The 25,132-nt window shown below is 40.9% G+C and overlaps 1 protein-coding gene across 1 annotated transcript in view; it reads right to left on the bottom strand.

Moving 5' to 3' along the window:
- Window positions 1–25,132, bottom strand: part of C17H9orf135 (chromosome 17 C9orf135 homolog) — a 194,825-nt gene that overhangs the window by 5,595 nt on the left and 164,098 nt on the right. Inside the window, exon 8 of the mRNA XM_034646840.1 lies at window positions 12,587–12,654. The gene's annotated coding sequence lies outside the window, so the exon portion shown is untranslated. The remainder of the gene's footprint in view (window positions 1–12,586; window positions 12,655–25,132) is intronic.

The following is a 25,132-nucleotide window of genomic DNA, read 5'->3' as shown; positions in this document are numbered from 1 at the left end:
CCCCCCCCCCATGAACAAGGTACTGGAAATCCAGAAACGAACGCGGTGTGGTCTCTCCCCTCAAATAGAGCATGAATCTTTGGCTGATTTCTAACTGGCATTAACATTCCACCTTAGGTAAAGCAATCGCCAATTTGGGCTTTGCCGACACTGTGCAGGACAGAAATCATTGTGGCAAGAAACATGCACTATTTGCTAGCCAAATAAATGGCCCCACGTGGTTATTTTTAAATCTCTCGGATTTGTTTCACTGAGTGTTTCTTCCAGGTACAGCTTCCTCTCACAGAGGAGGTGGTGCAGGAAAGGCTGGTGGCCACTCCTTCCTGTTCAAAGCTCTCCCAGTGCTAGAGCTAGGCAGCAACTGGCACAAGGTCCCACACCATCAGTCTTGGCTCAGTCCAAGTAAACCAGCAGAGCCGATCACAAACAGAACATAAATTTTGTCACAGAAGACATGCCTAGTGAGGTGCTTATGACTAAACTGTTTATAAAACATTACTTCAAGTACTAGTCTTAATCACATGGGAGAGATTAAAAATATGCCCTGTTATGTTTTTGTCCCCTTCTTTGAGCAGGAGTCAGTGATATTTTCCACCAGCTTGGAGCCTGGCTCGTCGTGAGCAGTGTAGGAAGCATCCCAAGTGTGTTGGCACAACTGGCCAGAGGAAGCCTCTATCCAAGGGGTGTTGGTGTGCTTTGGGGTACCCAGAGGGGAGATACAGTGGGCATTTCCTGTCTATTTCCCCCTCTGTCCCAACCACCTTCACCACAGCCTCTGACATTGTCTACATGAACCGATGTCTGCCTCAGTGGCCCTGTTTGCACTGAAGTTCTCTGCTGGCTGGAATCCTGCCTCTAAGCCCCACCTGCTGACCCTCAGCCTCCACCACAGAACCACTGCTAGTGAAAGCAAACCCCAGACTAGGGCCCAAATTAGCAATTTTGAGGACAAGCATTCTCAAAGTCAGTCTTCCTTGACTCCCTCCCGCCTCACGTTGCCCAGTCTGGACCCAAGTCATACAAAGGAACCCTCTCACAACCAGCGAAAGAGATTTTGTCTCCATCCCTCTCATCGAGGCTCACCCCAAATGTTCACATGGTCCAGAGCAGCAATGCAACCAATGGCTGTCACATCATAAGTGCAACTATTTAAAAGTTACCAATCATGATGTACTGTGAAATAGAATACATTCTATCCTCCTGACTTGACAAATCCATACTTTCATACTGAAAATTTTATTCTTTCCTCTTCAGCTATTTAACTGAACTCCATTTGTAGTATTTTCTACATTTATCATGATTTCAACCTGTGCTTATTCTCTATGGTATAAAATATGAAAACATAATTTATTCAAAGTATACAAATCTTGGATATATTTTTTATCAAAAATTTACGTTACAGTTTTAAAAAATAAATTTGTTCGTGCTTTTGAGAGTTCATTTCTTCTCCCATGTTCAAAATGATCTATTAAGGATTATAAGGCAAAATATAAATTATAACTAATGAATAGCAAAGTGAGAAATTAAAAGATTTAAAATAATGCTGAAATTATAAAATCTCTTTTGAAAACTCTAAACCTTAATAAATATTTTAACAAAGTTTAATGTATTCAAGTCTAGGATTCAGTATCAGTCAAGTTGGTGTTAAAGAATCAGTACCACACTTCACACATGTGATGCTTACATCTACATACATATAAATTTAACAGAAATAGTAATTTTTTTTTACTATTTCCAATCATTCTTCAGCTGCCATGTGCAACGGTTGCAAATGCTACAGTAATTTGTGACTATCTCTGGCACAACACAAAGCAAAGCAAGAAAACGAACATTTGGCATTATTGGCAAATGATAAATAAGAATTTATTGTATTCAGGCTGTCTGAGAGGAAGCATCTGACAAGTTAATTTTTCTTTTCTTTCACTAAATGTTTCTGCTGTTTAAATTCTCTCAGCACCCGAAATAAAGCAGTGTCCGCCTCTGAACTCCTCAGTGGCACATGCTACCAATATTCATGGCTCTCAAATGCAGTAGCATTTTGTAACATTTTGATTCAAGAACACAGTGTAAGTCAGGGAGAATGTTTTGGTTATAGATCCTGCTGTATCAGTGCTGAACATCAGATCTCAACTGACAGAGGCGTTGCTGCCCATGTGCTCCTGAAGAAACTCATTTGTGTGTGTGTGCATGTGTGTGCGCGCACGTGCGCGCATGCGTGTGTGTGTTCCTTTCAAGTGTGGGGTTCAGGGCAGAGACTCCCCTTGGCCTAGTCTCTTACCAGTTACCAAAGGGGTTGATCTAGAATAAGCTCTCAACCACAGCTGGAGAAAGATTTCATAATTTCAAAATAATTGATATTGGAAATGCTGCTTCCAACCATGATGAAGAAATTGGAACCAGATTTATATTGCTACCATAACTTGTAAACTGAACAAAATATGCCAAATGACTGTTTTTTTTTTTTCCCTAGATACTGGACAACAGGCAGCACAGGACTGTGATTTTTGAGGAAAAGGAAACAAAGGAGGTGAGTCTTAGGACTGCCCTGGCTTTCTGTCTAGAGTCACTATCTGGAAAGCAGTGCAGGGAGGGAGGTGGATCCCAAGAAACTACAATAGAATCACTGAGTTGAAGACACAGAGATTGAAGTTCAGGGAAGCAAAGGCAGTTGGAATCTATGTGGTAGAGAAAGAGCTCCAGAAATTTGCGTAGGTTCCTCTTGCATCTATTGCTAACAGTAAGTCATGAGTGCACAGGGCGAAATTTCTCTAAGAGAGGTGAGGAATTATTGGGAACTGTAAACAATTCTCAGAGCTCACACAGGACTGGGGGATGTTGAAGTTCTGACCAGTTGAAGTGAAGAATACTCAGGGCACTCAGTAGAAACTCCAAAAGGGTCACACCTTGACAATAAGATAAACCACCCTGAGATTAAATTTACTCCAAACCTGCTATACAGAGCTTTTAAATAGCCTTCAAAAAATAAAGCTGATAAGCAAGTATTATTACCTACCAAAACAAAGTCTAACACCCTTCAGAGAGGGGAAAAAAAAAACCACAATCCAGTATTCACAATACCCAGCACACAATAAAAAATTGCAAGAAATGAAAAGCAGCAGCAAAATATGACCCACAACTTAGGGGAAAATCAGTCTATAGAAATGGACCCCAAAATGACAGAATTAATGGAATTACCAGAAAAGAACATTAAAATAGCTATTGTAAATATGTTCAAGTATATTAAGGGATACATAATGAGAAGAGAAATTGAAAATACAAAAAAAATGTCAACAGAAATCTTTAGGTGAAAATATTCAATATGTGGGAAGAAAAATTAACTGCATGGGATTAATAGCATGGTGAATACTGCAGAAGAAAAATCAGTGAGCTTGAAGATAAAGCAATTGAAACTATCTAAACAGAAGTCTAAAGACAAAAAAGATTGAAACAATGGATAAAGCTTCTGTAATTTGTGGAAACAATCAAGTACTCTAATAGGCATGTAATTGTATTTCCAGAAGGATAGGGAGATATAAAAATATTTGAAGACTAAGAGAATGAAAAGATAAGCCACAGACTGGGAGAAAATATATGCAAGAAATACGCCTGATATAGCACTGTTAACCAAAATATACAAAGAACTCTTAAAACTCAACAATAAGAAGACACACAACCTGATTAAAAAGTGATCCAAAGACAGCATCACCCTGATACCAAAACCAGAGAAAGACACTGCAAAAAAGAGAACAGGACAATATCTCTGATGAACACAGATGCAAAAACCCTCATCAAAATGCTAACAAACTGAATCCAACAATGTATTTAAAAAATCATTCACCACAATTAAGTGGGATTTTTTCCTGGGACACAAGTATGGTTCAGTTTCACAAACCAATGTGATACATCATATCAACAAGAGAAAGGATAAAAACCATATGCTCATTTCACTAGATGCATAAAAAGCATGTGACAAAGTACAACAGCCATTCATGATAAAAACTCTCAACAAAGTAGGTTTAGAGGGAACATATCTCAACATAATAATGGCCATATATGAAAAACCAACAGCTAACATCATTCTCAACGGTGAAAAACTGAGAGCTTTCCCCCTGAGATCAGGAACAAGACAAGATGTCCACTCTCACCTCTTTCATTCAACATAGTGCTGGAAGTCCTACCCATAGCAATCAGAAAAGAAAAAGAAATAAAAGACAACCAAATGGGAATGGAAAGAGTACAACTTTCACTATTTGCAGATGACATGATACTATACGTAGAAAACCCTAAAGACTGACTCCACCACAAAGCTGCTAGAACTGATAAGTGAATTCAGTGAGGTCACAGGACACAAAATCAATATACAGAAATCCCTTCTATCTCTGTATACTTATAATGCAGTAGCAGAGGGGTGCCTGGGTGACTTAGGTCATGATGCTGGAGTCCCAGGATCGAGCCCCCTGTATCAGACTCCCTGCCCAGCAGGGAGTCTGCTTCTCACTCTCCCTCTGCCCTTCACCCCACTCGTGCTCTCTGGCTCTTGCTCTCACAAACAAATAAATAAAATCTTTAAAGAAAATAATGAAGTAGCAGAAAGTAAAATTAAGAAAACAATTCCATTTACAATGTACCAAAAACATAATAAAATACCTAGGAATAAACCTAACCAAGGAGGTCAAAGACCTGTACTCTAAAAACTATAAAATAGAAAATGCCATGGATTCTTAAGTTCCAAGTATTTTATTTGGACTGTCAACTTTCAGTTGTCTGTGCACAAATAAGGAGCTATATATGAAACCTGGATTGTCTAGCTTGGATTTCTCATTTATCTAGTGATGTGTTAGCGCTGTTGATATGCTGGGGGCTGAGGCAACACCTGGCCAGCCCTCCTTCTCACTAGACTGTGTTGGGCTTCAGTTTCCTCATCCATAAAATGAGGAAAGTTCTCCAGAAATCCTAGCATCTCTTTGAGCTTTAGCATTCTTTGATCCCATGGTTCTGTCTTTATTGAAGCACTGGATGGCTATTAATAAAATGTTTTATTTGCTATTTCACATACAATGTAAAATTTAGATAATGTTGCCATCGTAGAATATGATTTCTACTTAAAGGTTTAGCATCTCTCTTTTTCACCTTTTTGTGTGTGTGCAACCCAGCTCAACATGTTGCCACATTGAAGACTTCATACGAATGTGTAATGATTGAAAGCATTTTTAGCAAGAAATGTGTGTGCTAGATAAGGGCGAAAGAGATTAAAATGGAAGAGGTGATGGAAGGCTGCTACTTAGAAATAAGATAATTTTCAAATCCTAAGATTAAAATGGGAGACCTTATGACCCTCTGTGGATCATCTCATCTCCATGGTGCTTTGCAGAGACTACAAACGTGGGTGCTTAAAAATGGCATTAATCACATTCTCTCTCCCTCCCCCTCTCTCTCTCTCTGAATTCTCATGTAACACACTTTCTGGAGTTACAAATTAAGGGCTGGTTTCTGGAGAACTAGAGATACGTGTGGAATCTCTTGGGAAGAAATGACAAGAAGCAAAGTTAAGTGGCATGCACAGAAGAGAAAGCTGGAAAAAAATGACGTGTTTTTGGAGATGTACGGCATCTTCGAAAACATCACACTTGTGGTTTCCTGGTATCTGTGAAACTTGGACCAATTTAAGGTGCCATATTTGATATATTCTGGCAGAAGTGAAGGGAAACTGGGTTGGTGCTTTTTAAAGCTTTATTGCTTTCTGAAGATAAATTTCTTCTTTTAACATTATCCATCTCCTTCTAGAAGATGTATTACTATACTCCCTAGCCGTTTGGGAGCCAATAACATTTATCTATTTTTTTTGGCTGTCTCCTGATCTTACAATGAATCCTTTGAGGTAACAGTCTTAAAAAATAAGAGATGCAGGAATGATACAGAATCATAGAATTTTGAAGCTGGCAAGGGCCCCAGAGGACAAAAGTATGCAGCTGCACAGTGACTTTGTTTCATTCTCTGTACACAGTAAGCCATTGGTTCAAGCGAATGCAGAGAATGAGGCGTGAGTGGAAAGCAGGAGTACTGGGTTATAGCTCTCATTTCTCAGTCAGCCAGCTAAGGACCATGAATGAGTCACTTAATGTTTGGTTAGCCTTGAGCAGAGCATTTTATCTTCAGTCTTCTCACCTGGAGAATGGAGTTGAATTAGAAAATTGCAAGAGCCTCCTTCAGCTGGGAATATTCTGTCCTTTCTTAATGCCACACCCACAGCTAAAATAATGTGTATTTCTCTCTCAGCTCCTGGATTCAGTTGCCCACTGCTCTAAGAAAACTCAATATACATGAAACCTTGATTTTCAAAGAAGTAAGTTAGGGGATTGGTATTCATATTACAAAAGTACCCTTTCCTTTAAAGACATAAATTCCCTTTATTTAAAAAAAATTTTTTTTTAAGATTTTATTTATTTTGAGAGAGAGAGAGAGAGAACGTGAGCAGAATGAAGGGCAGAGGGAGAGGGAGAGAGAATCTCAAGCAGACTCCACGCCAGGTGCGGATCCCATACCGGACTTGACCCCATGACTGTGAGATCATGACCTGAGCCAAAACCAAGAGTCAGGGGCGCCTGGGTGGCACAGCGGTTAAGCGTCTGCCTTCAGCTCAGGGCGTGATCCCGGCATTATGGGATCGAGCCCCACATCAGGCTCTTCTGCTATGAGCCTGCTTCTTCCTCTCCCACTCCCCCTGCTCGTGTTCTCTCTCTCGCTGGCTGTCTCTATCTCTCTGTTGAATAAATAAATAAAATCTTTAAAAAAAAAAAAAACAAAACCAAGGGTCAGACGCTTAACCAACTGAGCCACACAGTGCCCCCATAAATTTCTTTTAAATAGCTACCTATTAAACATGTTTTACTTCATGACAATTAGGTTTCCACACAACTTTCCAGGAATGTGTGTCTGATGGGAAGTCGAAGATATCCCCTACCAATCACCACCCTCAAGTATCCGTGTCTCCCCCGCTCTGACCTCATATTTATGGTCTCGCACCCTCTTGCCATACCTTTCCTGCCCATAATTCCTTACGCCCTCCACCCCCGGGTCTTCTGTGTGGCCCAGCTCAGCACCCTTCTCTCTCGCACTGACTGAATCCTCTTCTCCCCCGCCTCATTTTTTTCTCCTGCTTCTCCTGTGTCAGCTGGCCCTCGTAGTTTATTCTGGAGTTCTACAGAGCTCCCTCCCGAACACCTGGTTCAAGCTCAACATCAAAACAGGCCTTGCTCCTTCAATGTGCATTACTGTGGTGGTGATTGTTCTGAAACTCAAGTGGAGTTTCCTTTTACACTTTACTACTGGAGCTCACCCCACGCCACTCCCTGCTTCTCTCTGAGCTTCAATGAGCAAAATCAACTCCACGGTCAGTAGCTTACACTTATTTTTACTTTACCACTGAGACAAATCAAATTAGGAATTTTTTTGAACCAAACAATATGTTTTTCCTACTTGAATATAGTCAGTTCTTTTGAGAAGGGTGTTGTAAACCTCTAGGATGTTATTGTCAATTTGGTGGTTAACGGGAAGCAAGGCTGTTGTTAATGAACTTCTCAAACCATGTGCAGCATTTGTAAAAAAGAAAAGAGATCCATTTTCCATAATAGGTCTTCATACTTCAAAAGCTCTTCTAGAAATACATCTCTTGATCCTAAATCTGTCTTTGAGTGGAGTACATTCTGCATTTTGCCACACAGGTTATGAGACTCAAGAATTTTCACATCTACGATTTGTGGGGTTTGAGCTGTACATGCCAACAACACAGTGACCGTCAATGATCAGGCCATGCTCCTGACAGAAATCCCACCTTAAGACAGGAAGTTGATCCAGTGTAAGAATAAAATGCATCATTTTTCTCCTGAAGAGTGAATATCTACTTCCAGAATTCACTTGGCTGGAATCCGTAGTGTCATTCCTGGTAGGACATTTGGTATTTTCTTAAGGTTACTAAGACTTAACAATTTTTATAAAATATTAATTCCGCACACAGCAAAATTTCTCTTTAGAGAGCTCGAGGGATTTGCCTACATGGACACAGTTAGCTGATGATCAGAAGAATGGAATTTCTCATTTTTTGATGTAGCTTTAAAGTCATATAAAGAGAGAAAGCAGGAAAAACACACATTCTCATTTTCTATTTACTTTCTATCATTTTGGCCATGGTGACTGTGTTAGCCCAAATGAGTCCACAAGTTCAAATCTCTTGTTAGCTACATTTCTTTTCTGTTTCCCTTCTCTCAATTTCAATTTTTAAAGGGAGTCTTAAGGTACTCACTGATATATAGTCTTTGATAACTTCAAGGTTATAAAGTTACAGCTCTTTTTAATTTACTCTGCTATTTTCAGTTACATTAAAGCCAAAACTATCTCTCTTTTTAAATTCAGAATGACAATTTGCCTATTCTTTGGCTAAGTTCACACGTGGGTAATATAATTATTCTATCTAGTTGATCACCTCTAAAAATCATTACAAAAATGGTAAGTTTTAATTGTTCATGGAAATCAATTTATAGGCAAACAACTTAAAATCTATTTTTGTTCCCTACAATTTGCATTCTTACATTTCAGATTTGCTTGTGCAGCAGTACGATGTGAAGTCTGATTGCTAATTGCCTTAATGCATAAGGTAGTTTCAAGAGACACATAGCTAAGGACAATTTGCATGGAGCAAGCGTGGATCAGAAGGAGCCCATTCTGTGAATACAAGAGTGTGTGCAGAAGCAGGCCAGTGCTCACCTCAGCTTATTCAATGGCTGCTAATGACGGCTGATGAACAGGTGGCTTATTCCTATGATTCATTCTTTTCATTCAATTCCCCCGGTGACCCATGGTTATTATTTCGTTACCGGTATATGTACAAAAAGTGAATAAGAGGGGGAGCTGAAATTGTATTTATTCTCTTCACTTCTTACCTTGAGAATGCAATTTCAGAAGAGCCTCTGGAGGTGAGCTGAGTCAGGTACTCTAGATGACGCACTGAGCAGGACAGTGTGCGGTTCTGACCTCAGCTGTCAAGCTTAGGATCATAGACTACAAGGCTGCGACCCCTGAGAAATGATCCAATCACTCCTGCTCATTGCACAGATGAGAAAGCTTGGGCCCAGAGAGACTAATGACCTGCCCAGTGTCATGCAGATAGTAACAAAGATAAGAAGAGAGCCCAGGTGTCTGGATTCCTAGACCAGTGCTTCCTCCCCCAATTTTTCTCCACAATTCTATTTTGTCTCCATTGTACTTTTCATGCAGGCAATTCAAGGCTTCCTGTATTCTAATATAGCAATAGAGCATGGTAAATGTCCAAAGTTTAAAGGAACAACACCCGGATAGAGGGCCAAGCGCAGTGAGATAAATTTTTGAAGTTCAGGTTCTTTCTGTTCATCCGTCACCATGATTAAGTACTTCAGCCTCACGGAGCTGAAAGCTAGAGAGATAAGGGGAAGATCAATGAAACAGTGCAGGTGGAGGCAGCCGACAGACATGTAATGGTCGCTCGATAATAACTGTCCAGTCTGAACTGATTGGATAACTCAGGCGCCCAAGTAAATGGCAGCATGGAACTCATAAGACCACTTTAATCCCGATTCTTTGTTTGGACAAATTATTCCAATGTACCCATTCAGTCAGGCACTATTTATTGAGCACCTACTATGTGCCAGCTGGCTGTTGGGCCAGGTACAAGGCATACAGTAGTCACATAAAGACATGGTATCTACTCTCAGCAGTTTTACAGACCAATGAAAGAGCCAGAGAAGTGGGCAGCAATGACCTTCCATGATGACACATGGTCACCCTAACGTCGACCAAGGTGATATGGGAAGCCCCTCCAGAGAAAGCAATGACTGGAATGTTCTAGGAAGGAAAAACACCACGTGAAGATGTAGAGATAAAAGAGTTGAGTGCCCGAGAGCAAGTGGAAGAAACAGATTCTGCCCTGGTTAGGGTGTGAGGCTTGCAGCCTCAGAAGAGTCAGGGGCCGGATGGGAAGGCCAGCTTCATGTACTTATCCTAAGAACTATAGACAGCATTTCAATCAACAAAGTAAAACCACCACATAAATGGCTTTCTCAATGAGGAAATCAGATTTTTTTTAACTTTGAGATTTTTTCAGCGGCATGAACACATCTAGGTATGGTTATTTCCATATTTAAATAATAGTCTTTTTGCCCACAATCCATATATACCATTACTCAAATTATAATCACCCCCATTAGACCCTCATCTTTTAAAAAATTACTCAGGCAAATTGATTAATTTTACTCAAATGATAGCAGGGCCCATCATCACAAGTCACTAATGAGGATGAAAAAATATTCACAGAATAAATACATGCACAGCAAAACCGTAGTTAAAATTTCCAGCATTTGAATTTAGGAGCGATGACAGGAAAGACTGGAGTAACAAACCAGAGTAAATAAACGAAAGGAAATGTGAAAACATTATACTTTCAACTGTGAGCCTATTAAAATCACCACACCCAGCCTAGTTGAAAGATGCGGGCAGCTCTGGAAAGCTGGAGAAGCACCATGAACTAGCTTTTTGCCAGATAATCCAGGGCATGCCAAGCAAACTGGGGCCTCGGTGGAAAAAAGATAGACTGTGTTTGCTAGAAGCGATGCCATGAACGAGAAACTTTTCCTGAATCTCAGCCTAGAATTTGGTTCTGCCAATGCAGCCAATGGCTGAGGTTCTGGGTTCAGGGCTGGTGAGGCTAAACCCATCTCCTGTGACTCTGAGAGCCAGGAAGGGCACCATGCTTCTATACAGAAACCCTCTTATGCACGGAAGATGCTTGCTCTCAAGGGGAACCTAAATTCTGTGGGGTTTGTCATTATAAAATCCATGACTACTTTCTAGCCAGCTTGATGTGAACATCTTCTATGCACTTAAGAACTCCAAAGCAAGGAGAGACGGCAATCATTGCATTTATAGAATATCTTTCTTCTAAATGCCCAAAGCTTCAGAATTTGAACACAATGTTCTTTGAGAAAAGCACTTCCCTCAAGCTGAAAATTTTATTTTACCAAATGAAGGGATTTATGGGCCACAAACCAGGGGGATGGTAGCATATGTAGGGGCAAGAGCTGAACAACAAGAGGCCTTCAGGTGGAATTGTGAAAAATAACAGCAACCACGAAAAGGGCCTTTGGGGTCAGAAATGCGGCAGCTGTCGAGGAGACGGGAGTAAGGAAAGCAGACTCTTTCCAATTCCTGTTAAGTTCTAACTTTAGCACTTGGTGGTTTAATTGCATTCATAATGCACAACTTTTTAAACATGGTGTATAAAATTTATTCCTCCCAAAGTTGGAAAATATAGATAAACAAAAATGGGGAAAGAGAATTCCAGGGCTGAAAATATAATCACTTAAATACCTGGGTATCTGCCTTTCCAGATTTCTGTTGGCTCTTCCACACTCGCTTTCTCTTGATACGTAACTATACACACATGATGTCCTTTTTATAATAGATGTATATATCCATATGTATATTAAAAATAGAATCATACTGCATATACTATTTCAGGATCTTCTTATTCTTAATAATTATGAACATCACTCCTGGTATCTAAGCTCCAGGCTGGAGACTTTGCCTGTTCATTGCTGTTTCCTTAGCATCTAGAACAGTACCTTCATATGGGCATTCAATAAATATCTACTGACTAAATAATGAGTGAATATCATATTTATTCACGCAGCATATTAATATATAATATATACAATTAAACATACACAATTAACACCCTGCATGTCATCCGCATGTACTAATCCTATCCACCCCAGATCAAATGCTACGCCTCTATCAAATTCATCTCAGCCTCCCCCTGTTTCCTCCTCCCAGTTCTTCCTCCTCTAACTATCATGGAATATTCTTTACCTCTTTTGGCACTTAGCATTTTCCATCTTATTTTATAGATATTTCAATACGTTATAGAAACATGCATGATAGAAACACCACATTTCTCCCTCTCAACACAGTACCGCTTTCATATGGCATTTCTGTCTAGTTTATCTCTGTAATAACAAGAGCAAAAATAATTTTATTGTATTAATCATTTTATGTGCATCAGGGACTATACTAAGTAAAATGTATACGTGCATCACATGAGTTAATATTCTTCATAACCACATAAAGTAGGTGTGTTAGTTTGCTAGGGCTGCCATAATGGGGCCATTCTCTTTGGCTTGCAGACAGCCGCTCTCTTGCTGCTTTTCTTCACATGGTCGTCTCTGTGTGCACACACACTCCTGCTGTCTCTGTGACACCAATCACATAGGACTAAGGCCCCACTCCAATGGCCTAATTTTAACTTAATTACTTAATACTTTTTAAAGATCTTATCTCCAAATATGATGTATTGGGGGTTGGGACATCACATATGAATTTGGGGGAAATTTAATTCTGCCCATAACAGACATATTATGATTATTTTTATTTTATAGATGAATTATCTATAAGAGCCTCAGAAAGGGAAGATGACAAGCACAAGGCAGAAATAAACTTTTCCCTCACACCCATCTGATTCCAGGATCTGTCCTCCAGAGCCTCTGTCCCCCTGCATTCTCACCTCTCACTTCCTACTCCCAGATCACTCGCAGTGGTGCCTCAGGGACAGGTTAGATGCTCAGTGAATTCCTGTGGAATGAATAAATTAAACACGCATAAAAATGAAGCATGAGTTGGTTAATGATCAAAACCTAAGTCCTAAGATTGGGATGTCCTGTGGCTGGGTGTGAGGGCTGAGAGGACAATGAAAGGAAAGATTTAGGGACATAGTCTGAATTGGCCCATTGAATCTTCTGTTCAACAGCCACAGACATGAGTGTACTGAGCCTTTTTCCAGATAAAGTTAAAGGCAACATTAAAGCAGATCTAGTGTGTAATATCTCTCAGATTATTTGTCGATTAGCCTCTTAATAGGTGGCCAGTCCACAGAACCCTCAGAAACACTGCCTGCCTACCAAACAATCTACTGGCAGCCACGGCCCATTCTTGGCCTCCTTATTCAGCCCCGTCTCCTTCCATGCTTTTCTGTTATCTGCCCCCAACTGCTGCCCAGGCTTCAACACAAAAGTGCTTCTCAGGGTTTCCAAACACATCCGGCCCATTCATGCCTCTGGACCTTTGTGCAAGCTGCTCCTTTGCCTAGAATGCTCTCTCTCACTTTCTCATCTGGGCTGATCTTTCCAGACACACCAAGAGATAACTGTCTATGGATGAGCTTCTCCAGAAACCCACATCTTGTGATAAAATACACACAGCATAAAATTTACCTTCTCAACCATTTTTAACCATATAGTTCAGTAGTGTTGAGTCCATTCACAGTATTGGGCAACTAATCTCTAGAACTTCCTTTCATCTTTTACAAACTTTCACAAACTGTACACCCATTAAACAATAACTCCCCATTCCTTCCTCACCTCAGCTGCTGGCAACCACCATTCTACCTTCTGTCTCTGAATCTAACTACTCTAGGTACCTTGCATAAGTGGAATTATACAGTATTCATCTTTTTGTGCTTTCCTTATTTTGGTTAGTATAAGATCTTTTAAGTTTCGGGGCGCCTGGGTGGCACAGCGGTTAAGCGTCTGCCTTCGGCTCAGGGCGTGATCCCGGCGTTGTGGGATCGAGCCCCACGTCAGGCTCTTCTGCTATGAGCCTGCTTCTTCCTCTCCCACTCCCCCTACTTGTGTTCTCTCTCTCACTGGCTGTCTCTATCTCTGTCGAAAAAATAAAATAAAATCTTTAAAAAAAAAAAAAAAGATCTTTTAAGTTTCGTCCATATTGTAGCATGTGACAGAATTTCTTTCCTTTTTAAGGTAGAATAATATTCCACTGTGTGTGTATATATATATATATATATACACACACACACACATTATACCCCACATTCTGTGTGTCCTTCATGAATGGTCACTTGAGTTGCTTCCACCTTGTTGGCTGCTATGAATAATGTGGCTGTGAACATGGGTGCACAACTATCTTCCCAAGACCTCGCTTTTAATTTGTTTGGGTATATTTGATGATTCTATTTTGAGCGCACTGAAGTTTTAACATATTACTTTATGATCAGAAAGATACTAAGTAATAATCTAACCTTTCTCTTGGTAGCTATCACCAGAAACATAAAACCAGCAAATAGCTAAAGAAAATCATTGTGCCAATTAAGATTCTCTGATTACCTGTGACAGAAACCAACTCTTGCCAGTCGAAGGCATTGAAGAGATTTATGGGAAAGGTTTGAGGGTGTGCATGGTACCCAATGAAGAATTGACATCACATGAAGATAGGCACTATTGGGTCGTAGGAACAAGTGGGACCAGAGCTCTAAGTGGCCCTGAGGACCCATCTCTGTGTTTTCACACTCTCTTCTCGGCATGCTCCATTTTTTTCTTATTGTCATTGGTTCCACCTGCTAGAAAAATGACACCCAGTCCCCCTCATTTCTACATCTGTGGTTCGAGCCCCTATAAAGAGACTAGCCTAACTAGCTCTTAGTCCCAAATCCAAAATTCCAGGGAAGAGTGTTTTTGTTAAGTTCCCATCTCACTGATGAAGTATGGCTGGGATGGCATAGTCAAATTGTATAAAACGGCTATTCCCAGTGCAATGATGTGAATATATACTATTTAAGGGCAGGCAGTTACCAAAATTTCATAGGTCCAGAATGGTCATAAACCTGTTAACACCTTAGCAGATGGGCTGCAGAGTGGAAAGCAGTGGGCTGAGAGAGTGTTCAACCACCCTCATCCTTGATGAATGCTCTCACAGGCTCAAAGGAAAGGGGTTGTCAGGGAGCAGTGAGCTTGGGAGTGGAAACACACGTTAATCAAAAGCCTGTCTCACCAACCAAATGAATCCACTGATAATGAGGCAGAGTAAGGGTCTACTAGCCTCGAGATCTCTTTAAACAAGTTTTTGTGTCATAGGGCGAGTCTATCAAGAGACTAGTGAGAGGAAAGAGAAAAACAGGGTTCCTACAACATCAAGCAAGTCCAGAGGCCAAGATTAAAAGGAAATAATAATAACACCCAGAGAGACCCAGGACCATAACATTTCCAGGAGAGAACGCTGAAGTTCAGGTCCCTCCAAGGCATCTTATTTGATAATTAGGCAGAGAAATGCAGTTGACCACAGGAGGTGAAAGGAAGAGTATAAAACTATTGCTAAGAATCAAAGCTAAACCCCACATCACTTTGTGGCCTGTTTCTGGTAAAATGTTTCTCCTGTTTGTTCATCGATTCTGAATGTTAAATAACTCTTTCCAGCAGTGGTTCCAGGGTGCTGGAGCAATGCATCTCAGACAGGAGCTGAAAAATGAGGGCGAGGGCTGCAAAGTTCAGGGAATAATAGAAAATTAGATCTTAACTGAGCTGCTGTAAATATCACAGCCAGAAAACAGAGCACATCAGTACACCGGGCTGGCAGCAAGGGTAATGAATTCCTCCTCTCCATACAAAATGATCAGTGGTGTGTAGTAGGGCATTCTGAGGTGTGGGTGCGAAGAGGTGGTGAAGAGAGACAGAGAAAGGAAAACAAGTGGTGTTTATAAATTAAAATATCTCGAGTAAAAAGCACATTTTCTCAGCCAAAGCCAACAATCCAGCTCAAATGACCCTCTTGCAGTAATTCACCTAATGCAAACTTCTACAGCCCATTAGCTGCAGCTCTTTCAGGCTCTCATCATTTTAGAGTATCTGTAGTTATTCGTGGGCACACCTTATCTCTGCAATGAGATTATAAACCCCCGCAAGGCAAGAGAGGACTTGTTTCCTTTGTTCGTCTTTGTATGCCACAGGACCTCCAGAAGGACTCGTAGTCATTCAGTGTCTCCAAGGTGTAGTGTACTATTGTCACGTGGGATGCTATGGGGTGCTCCCAAACACCCTGCAAAGTGAGTAAGGCCAGTACGTGTCACCGCAGGACGAGAAGGACGCTTTGAACAGTAACTTGCCTAAGTTCAAATCCCCACAGAGCGGAGATTAGAACCCATGTCTACTTAATTCCACAGCCTGCACGCTTCCCTTCTTGCCACACTGCCCTCTTGGCAAGTAGTAATCAGATTACCCAGTAATCACGCTGATAACACTAATAATAGCTACTTTCATCAAGAACTTTCTCAGAGCCAGGTCTTGGTTAGATGCTTTATATGTATTATTATAATTAATCGTCATTATAGCCTGAGAGTTTGGTAATATTATTATTCCTGTTTAATAGATAAGAAAACTGAGACACAGAGAGGTTAACAAAATTGCCTAAATCTAATAGTGTGTGCTCCTAATCATTATCCCATATCTATTTTAAAATATAACAATAAATACACACACATACAACCGGCCAACATGTTTTGAGCAACTACTCTGCACCAGGCCCTGTGAATTTTCTAATTTCATCCTCATTACAACTCTCGGGACAAAGCAAGTGTTCAGTATATTGTGGAATGATTGAGTAATTGAAGGTAAAAATAGAGCTACAACTATTGCCAATTGCTAATGTAAGACAGATCCAGAAACTCCTCTGTGTTTGCATGGGTAACACCATAGGTCCCAAAGTGTGGAGCGCCAGCAAAAATGAGGGAGTATTAGAAATATAAGCACAATTAACATAGTAGAAAGAAAGATTTTAGTTTGAAAATAAGTGTTGTAAAAAATCCAGTATGAAACAGGCCTCCTTTGTTGTGATAGCATCTTAAATGAACTGTGCCAGAAAATCAGCATTTACAAATAAGACAAGCAGAAGCCTCTGACTTAGTTTCGATTTTACATCAGAAATACGGCTTGCCTAAGCTGATGACAAATCTATGGGATATATCCAGATGAATTAGATTATGATATGGTAGCCTCGGAAGCAGAGAGAGCACTAGTCAAAAATAAAACTGCCTTGGTCCTACTTCTGGCTTTTCCAGCTCTTTTGGTCACTTGTGCTGTCCGCCAAGTGTTTCTCTGTCACCTTTGAGGTTAGGCATGGTTATACGACTTACTTTGCCCAATGAAATATGACCAGCAGTGATGGTAAATTAAATCTTAATGGTAAACTAAATTTAATTTAATGGTAAATTAAATCTTTTCAGGCAAAAGCATTAGAATCATGCATGATATCCAATGCCCTCTCTTCTTCTGTCATGAAGACAGATGATATTCTAGAAGGCATTTTCTATCACCCTGCATCCCTAAGTAAAAATGACATGGAATAGAGTACCTAGCTAACCCATAGTGGAAACACAAATAAATATGTTGTCTTAAGCCATGAAATTTTTGTTGTTACTGCAGTATAACTTAGCCCAACCTGATTGATATATCAGTATAAGCTGTGTGACCTTGGATCAGTCCTTTTACCTGCCTGGGTATCAGCTTTCTTACCTATAAACCTAAGGGATTAGCCTAGAAGAGAAAGATTTAATCTGGGGGCCTGTGAGTGGGCTTCAAGATGACAATGAACCCCCAAAATAATAGTAATATTTTGTGTGCATATATACGTGTGTGTGTATAAGAGAAAGAAAGAGAAAAAATTCACATTTTTCTGAAGAAAGAGTTCGTAACTTTTTCAAATTTTAAGAAGGTCTATGTTACTCAAAATGAAATTAAGAACCTGAATTATCTCTAAAGCCATTTCTAGCTCCAGTGTGCTTTTTAGCATCTAGAGTAGGGAAAGAAATAGCTAATTAGGTTCCTCTCTGATCTTGTATTTCAGGACTTGCCTTGAGTCAGATTTTATTAAGGTTGTTTTCAAATAATTAAGTTTAAGAGTTTGGCTTAATAGGATTGCAGATATCAAAATCTCAGGAGGTATTCCTGAGTGAAAAGAGGGGATTCAGAGCATTTCTTTCCAACCCAAAGAAAGAAAGTTTCTTCAAAAATTGAAAATGAGGTCCCACATCGCTTTTGGTGGGTGGAACAGAATGGGACCCATAGGACGGTATGAAAAAAAAAAGGGTTATTCTTCCAAAACCACATCCCCAAATAAGAGTTAATGCCTGAAAGACCAGAGTGTGATACTTCAGCAGAAGGCAATGGGCTGTCTTAAATATGGAGATGGCTGGGCAGACTCCGCTAGGAGACAGAGCCCGAGCTTTATAGATGGACAAACTGGGTTCAACATGCTCTTTGCTGGGCCACCATTTTCTCATCTATAAAATAAGGACAATAATACTCAGCTGTATCAGGGAGGGCCCCAGTAGCAAATAGGTAATACATTCAAACAGGGTAATTAAGGAGGGTTTAATGGGGACTATTTACAAAGATCAGTTCAGGGTTCAGAGAAATCAGCCAGGCATGCAGAAACACTCCGGGAAGGGTTAAAGCAGGGAATCATTTGACACTCCGAAATCTGAAGGGACAAGGAGAGAGGACAGTTACCATAAGAAGGAGAACTTAGCTATAGCTGGTACAGCTGCAGCTGTAGGAAAGGTCTACACAGCAGAAGTGTGGCCTTCCAAGGGAAACAAAGACATGCTAATCCCTGGCCCAGCAGGGAGGGAGCTAGCTCACCCTCCTACTTTCTGTGGGAGCTTCCCAACATCCAAGAAATGGGCAAGGAACCCCATTGATACGGTCCATTCAAAGTCTCCTGAGGGCAGGGAGAAGAGTAGAGAATGGTAGAGAGAAGATATGAAAGGCAAATGAGAATTCCTTGTCTTGCGTCATTGTAAAGATTCAAAGACATAGCATTTAGAAGCATATGAAGTGTTATATTAGCTATAATTTACCTTTCTGTGAATCAATACCTCAGATCCTTTGCTAAAAAAAGGATTCTGATAGAGTTATATAGGGAGTGAGTCCATAGACCCTGAGAGAGTGGGGAGAGGACACATGGACAGAGATCCTGGCCTCAGAATGAAGCCCCTGTGCTTGGGCAGATGGTTGGGGGTTGGAGAGCTGCTTCTGAGGGCTTTGACTCAGGACGAGCTGGTATATTTTGCTGCAAGGACAGAGCATCTGAGACTGCTACTCCCTAGAGTGCCGAGACATCAAGCCCTTCTATGGCTCTTCGTGCTGCAGTCCCAAGTAGTTCCTGTCTTCTGGCTCCTTAGGAGATACCTTTCTAAGCAACAAGATCTAGACTTGACTAAGCTTCATATGCACATATCAGGAGGTGTATTTCCTGATGTGTACATAGATGCCAAAATATGGACTTCCCATCCAAAATGCAGCCTTGCAATGTTTGGACTGTGTGGTATGCAGTAGGAGTTGTCATATTACATTATACTGAAGCTTGTTCACTCACTAACAGGCAGAGAGGTACTTAGCTCAAGAGTGTTTGCAAAACATGGACAGGCTTTGGCTAATCATTTCATTTTCTCACTGTACTCTGCAAAGGCAGCTTTCCCCAGAGAAAGACCAATGGCCTATACTATCAGGAGATTGTAGCTTTTCTACTGAGAGTCCTAACCAGAAGAGAGACAGCCCATGCTCTGACCTACTCAGCTTCCCCTCTTCCTTCTCCTTGGAGAAAATGCCCTTCCTTCATTGGGTAAATTCTGGGGAGGACTGTGCACATGTGACCTGAGCTGGACCACGTCAGATTCTTTCCCCTAGAATGTGAAGTCTCAGGGGAGTGACCCAAGTTTGGAAAGATCATTGAAACTAATCAATCCCATTAGTGGCACTCCCAAAAGACTGCTCATTTATTCCTGCCTCCTACAGATCCCCAAAGAAGCCCAGACTCCCATTTGTTGAGGTTTGCTTCTTCAGCACCTCTATTCATTCTCTAAGCTACCCTGTATCCTCTTAATTAATTATTCTTTGGTTTTAGTTAGCTAAACTTGAACACGTAGGGATAGTCCAAGTTTCAGGATTGATAAGAATGATGACCTGGATGACAGTTCAACATGCTTTCACTTCTGTTTACCCCTGAACCAGCCAAAAAGCAGTGCAAATGGTACATGCCAGGAAAGGATACAGTTGCATGAGGGGTCCTAGTTCTTCCTAGAGGCATGAGGACAGAATATCCCATGTGAAGTGAGAATCCCACCTTTTATACTTTTAGACTGGAATAAGGACCAGGTCTTCATTCAAGAGTCTAACTATGGCCATATAAAAAAGCTTTGCTTCTCCACAGTGCTAGAATTCGTACAAGTCTTCATGAGCCTAGAATAGGTTCTGCCATGCCAGATCATTGTTGGTCAAACCCACCTCTGCTCCTTGTGACCAAGCATCTCGATAGGCACAGCTGGTGAACTCCAGTTCCTCCATAATCTCAGTCTGATTTCCTTTCTGTCTTATTACCTACTATTCCCTTTCACTACTCAAGAGGATTATTATGGATAAACTACATTACCCCTAATCCTCTTAACATACCACCAATGTAAGTATTATTTTCCCATTTTAGAGATGAAGAAATGAATACTCAGGTAAGAGATCAGGGCTCCCTGCAGAATAGAAATTCAAACCCAGGCCTCTTTGACTTCCCTGTCCACGTGACCGCCCTGTCCCATCCTGCTCAGTTTCTGATCCCAATTCTGATTCTAATTATACTGTGTTCTTGGATAAGTCACTCACTTTTCTTTGGCTCCCTTGTGGGTAAGCATATAATCATATCTCTCCGCAAGATTGCTGGGACAAGATGGATAGCTAATAGATGAGCATATTAGGTTAGGTGAGAGAGTGGTTTCTGAGGGCTAAAACTATGTATGCTTCTATTCTTTTTGTATTTTGCAGTGGCTACATAAAAAAAAAAAAAAGACAAACATTCCATCTTTGGTTTGGAACTGGAAATTCCCTTACCCACTCTAAGCCAGTGAAAAACCCCAGCTGGAGCCATATCTAACCATCTCATCTCTCTGTGAATTTATGTATTTCCTTGTACATTGGTGCTCCAAGGCTTAGTTAGAAGGTCTCAGTGGCAGCTTCTGTTTTCAAATTATAGGCAGACCTCAGAGATATTGCAGGTTCAGTTCCAGACCACCACAGAAAAATGTTGAATGATTTTTTTTGTTTCACAGTGCCTACAAAAGTTATGTTTACAATGTACTGTAGTCTATTAAGTGTGCAATAGGTCTTTAAAAATGTACATGCCTTAATTTAAAAATACTCTGTTGACCCAGAGACACAAAGTGAGCAAATACTGTTGGAGAAATGGAGCCAACAGGATGGCTGAATGCATTGTTGCCACAATGCAATTTGTAAAAAAAACCGCACACTGTGTGTCTGTGAAGCACACTAAAATGAGGTATACCTGTGTTCCCCAAATATCTCCTACATGGAGAGTAAGTTGCTGGATTCACCATCATGCTTAACTAAGGGTACTTAATGCTGGTTTAATCACTCACCCTAAGCCCTCAAATAGCCAGAAACTTAGACGAAGGGGCTCTTTTGTCCTGTTTCTTGGACCCCAAGTGTGTTCAGGTGGCTAGCACTGAACAGGAAAAAAAGCTGAGCTTCTGTGACCCAGGAGCAAGCTGCAACACAGAACCTGTCCTTTAGAGAACAAAATCTTAAATCAACCAACCCTGCAAGAGAAGCCCTTCCCCCACCACCAGTGTATTGGTTTTCATCTCAGACAAAGGAAATAATTGGATTTCTGCACTGAGCTCCATGATCTACGGCTGCCAACTGCATGACCATAAAACTATTAACTCCTTGCAGGACATTTTCCTCTGCAGGAGGAAGAAGTAAAAAGGAGAAACACATTACGCAGGGGCCAAGGGAAAGGGAAACACTTAAGTGATGCAATGTAAATTCCACTAACATGGTATCCATCTCAACTGTCCTGAAATTATGGCCAACATTCAGGGATAAAAGCCAGAGAACTTGGAATAGAACAGATTTCTGCCTTTAAGAGCAAACCCATACATTACCCAGCAGTTGCAGGGAAAGATCTGGAATTCCACCAGGTGGAAGACAAAGCCAGCCTCTCCACCTTCTCTGCCTACATTTGCTCTCCACTTTAACGAGGCTTTTAATGTTCATGAGATCTTCCTGGGTCCATGTGAATCAAGCCTACTGCAGAAAGGTAGGGACTGGAAAAATGCAATGGCAGGTACAACACAGCCTCTGCCCCTAGAAGCCTCCAATAGGGCACTTTGAATTAGCTAATTAAAAAGTTACAGGGAAGTAGAAAATACGGATTGATAAATAGGGGTAAACAATGTATTCCTGCCGGAAGATTGTATAAGGACCCTCACCAGGCACCTCACCGCTGTTATTTGTAGTTTTCTTATACATGAATACATGACTCAATAAAAATGAACTCTTCTGTTTAGTGATTTGTAAGACTCAGTCAGACTTGAGGTTGATGAGAAAACTTCCAAGGGTGTGACTAGTTACGGTATCACTCCAAATTTTTTGACGTCTCCCCTATGCAATACACGCTTGAGCTCGTGGAGGCTGGGACTTCTCTCTCTAATGGAAGTAACCCCATACAGGCAATAACCAAACAAAAGTCAAAGTTTGAGCAAAATAACATTTTAAAAGTATCTCTGAGAGTCTCCCATTCTTCTGACCCAAACTTTTCTGCATATTCCTTCAAATTTAGAAACAGCATCTTGTCACTTGTTTCAAACATTATTTTCAACCACTTTTGGTTAAAACAATTGAGGTTAGCACCTCTGTTTGAACAGCTGCTCACAATTAGCAGAGGAACTATTCCTCTCTGCACCTGAGGGGATCCTGCAAAAAGGCTCCCATCCCCGTTTTCCTTCAATCAGAATTAGCTGACCTTGGCCTTGCACCCTTCTGCTCTACTCTTCCTTCTAACCTTCTAAAAGAATTTTCAAAACAGATTTCCTTGGAGAGGTTTTCACAAGGAACATGGGTTTGCCTTGCCACCCTCTTGGGAGTTTTAATATTTGAATTTAAGGAAGTTTGGAGGAAGGGGCTTACAAGTTGAAAAATAACTTGGAAGCCGGCCTCCAAATGACTGTTCCATCTTATGTTAGTGAGCACCAGTCACCATTAGGGATTTTTCATAATCATTGTGAAAAGAAAGAACCACAAAAGTTGAATGTCAGCCAGGAAATAAGTAGGTTACGTTTGGGCAGATGGTTAATATTAGGGGGAAGGATATCCAGATTCATGATTTTCTTTTTCCTTAACAGCAATATCAACAAAACAAGGCAACCCTTTACGGGCATTTGGGGTTTTGAACTCATTGTGTTCATATTTCGGCTTAGCACATGGCTAATTTCTATCAGTCAAGTACGGTTTATTGACCATTGCTGCATGGCTAGATTGTTTATATGATTATCTGCTTAATGGGTTGTTTTATTCAAATTCTGGCTTCCCCATTCATCAGAGTTGTTAAAATTATTTCTTGAGTCCAGCAAAGCGAAGCATTCCACTTGGGTTTGCACTTTTCTCTCCAAAGCTAATTAATGTTTTTAAAATGTCCCCTCTGGCTTGTAACCACGAATAGCTAAATACAGTGTTAGGCTAAAAGTATTCTTCTTATCCCAGTCTCCTGATCTGCTGGTTGATGCAATAGCTCACATCTGCTGAAGGAGTGAAGAGTGGTTCCATAATATTCTTTGCTTTCTCCCCTCTGAGGGTATTTGGGATAGTGTAGAAAGTGGAGGCCTCACTATGCAGAAGAGGGGGAAAAAGTCAACCTTCCCTTCACTTCCGCGCTGACTTCTAAGCCTGAGTCTTCCTGAAAGGCATGTTTGATGCCATTTATTTACTTAGATTTGCCAAGTGATAGACAATTTCTCCCAAAAGCTTTATTAAAAGATTATCATCCTGGAGGCCGTGAAGCATTAAACCACTCACTTAAATTCATTAGCCACCTCTACCTGGATTCCACATAATTACAATGGAGTCCAATCCTATATGCCGTGAATACCCATAATCCACACTATCCACTTCAGAAAAATGCAAACAGCACCCTTACCACCACCCAGAAAAGCTTCATTTTTGGTGCAGTATGTCCTTCAAATGGAGGCCAACATCTTTATCTGTGTTCAACTTAAGAGACACTGACAAGTTCCAATGCAACTGTGTTGCAGTGTCTACAGAGAGACACTGAGATGTAAGGGATTTAAACGGTAATTTTGTCTACATTAGATTTCTGCCTTAGTGCCTTTGGAACTTCACCCCAAGTAACTTGCAACCTCAGTCGACCCCAACACTAAATGCCTTGTCTTCTGAGGCTAACGGACTTTCCCGCCAAGCTTCCCTCTTACATGCCAGGTGCCACCATTTCCCTCATAACGAATGCTTGGACACTTGGAATCATCACTAACTTAACCTACTCCTTTATCAACAATACACAGTTTTGGAGCATGGGCTTCATGCAAGGGACTATACCAGATGTGGGGGATAAAAAATAAATATGGAAAATAGTCTCTGACCTCAACAAGCTGACACTGAGCTCAGTGAGACATTTGTAGAGATGGAAAGGTAATTAAGGAAATACAATGTAAGAGCAAAATGGCTATGGAATTCACTCTGGACACAGGTGAAGGAAGACCTCAGGCAGCAAGGCAACCTCCGTGAGCAGACACAGCCCTTGACCGAGATGGAAGCCAAGGGCATAACTCCCAAGAGAGGAAAGGTAAGAACCAGTTCAAGTCCTGGGAAGCAATAGAGCCTTCGGACTTTGCCTTCATGCTCCATGTAGCCAGTCCTTCCTCTCAAGAGTGTTTACTGCCCACATATTCCAGGGTTGGACCATACCACTATCTACTTGATAGAACTTGTTGAGCGCCACTGTATGCCCGGGACTATTCTATGTACTTCATACATTTTAATTATTTAATCCTCAAACAACTTTATAAAGTACGTACTATTTTTATCTACACTTTACAGGTGAAGGAGACAGAGGAACAGAGAGGTCAAGAATTTTGTCTCAAGTTAAATGTCCAGTAAACTGAAGACCACAATTCCATCCCAGTCCTACTTTTCCATCACATTGCCTCTACATCATTTAAAATACCAGATCTAGGGGCACCTGGGTGGCACAGTTGGCTAAGCCTCTGGTTTCGGCTCAGGTCATGATCTCGTGGACTGAGCCCCACTTCAGGCTCCCCGCTCTGTGGGGGGGGGTCTCCTTGGGGTTCTCTACCTCTGTCCCTCCCCCGCTCAAATAAATCTAAAATAAATTTTAAAAAATTATTTTAGAGAGAGTAAGAGCATACGAGCAGGAGGAGGGGCAGAGGGAGAGGGAGAGAGCTCAAGCA

Source organism: Ailuropoda melanoleuca, chromosome 17 (genome assembly GCF_002007445.2).
Source record: "Ailuropoda melanoleuca isolate Jingjing chromosome 17, ASM200744v2, whole genome shotgun sequence".
Lineage (NCBI taxonomy): Eukaryota > Metazoa > Chordata > Mammalia > Carnivora > Ursidae > Ailuropoda > Ailuropoda melanoleuca.
This window is presented reverse-complemented; position numbering and strand designations above follow the sequence as displayed.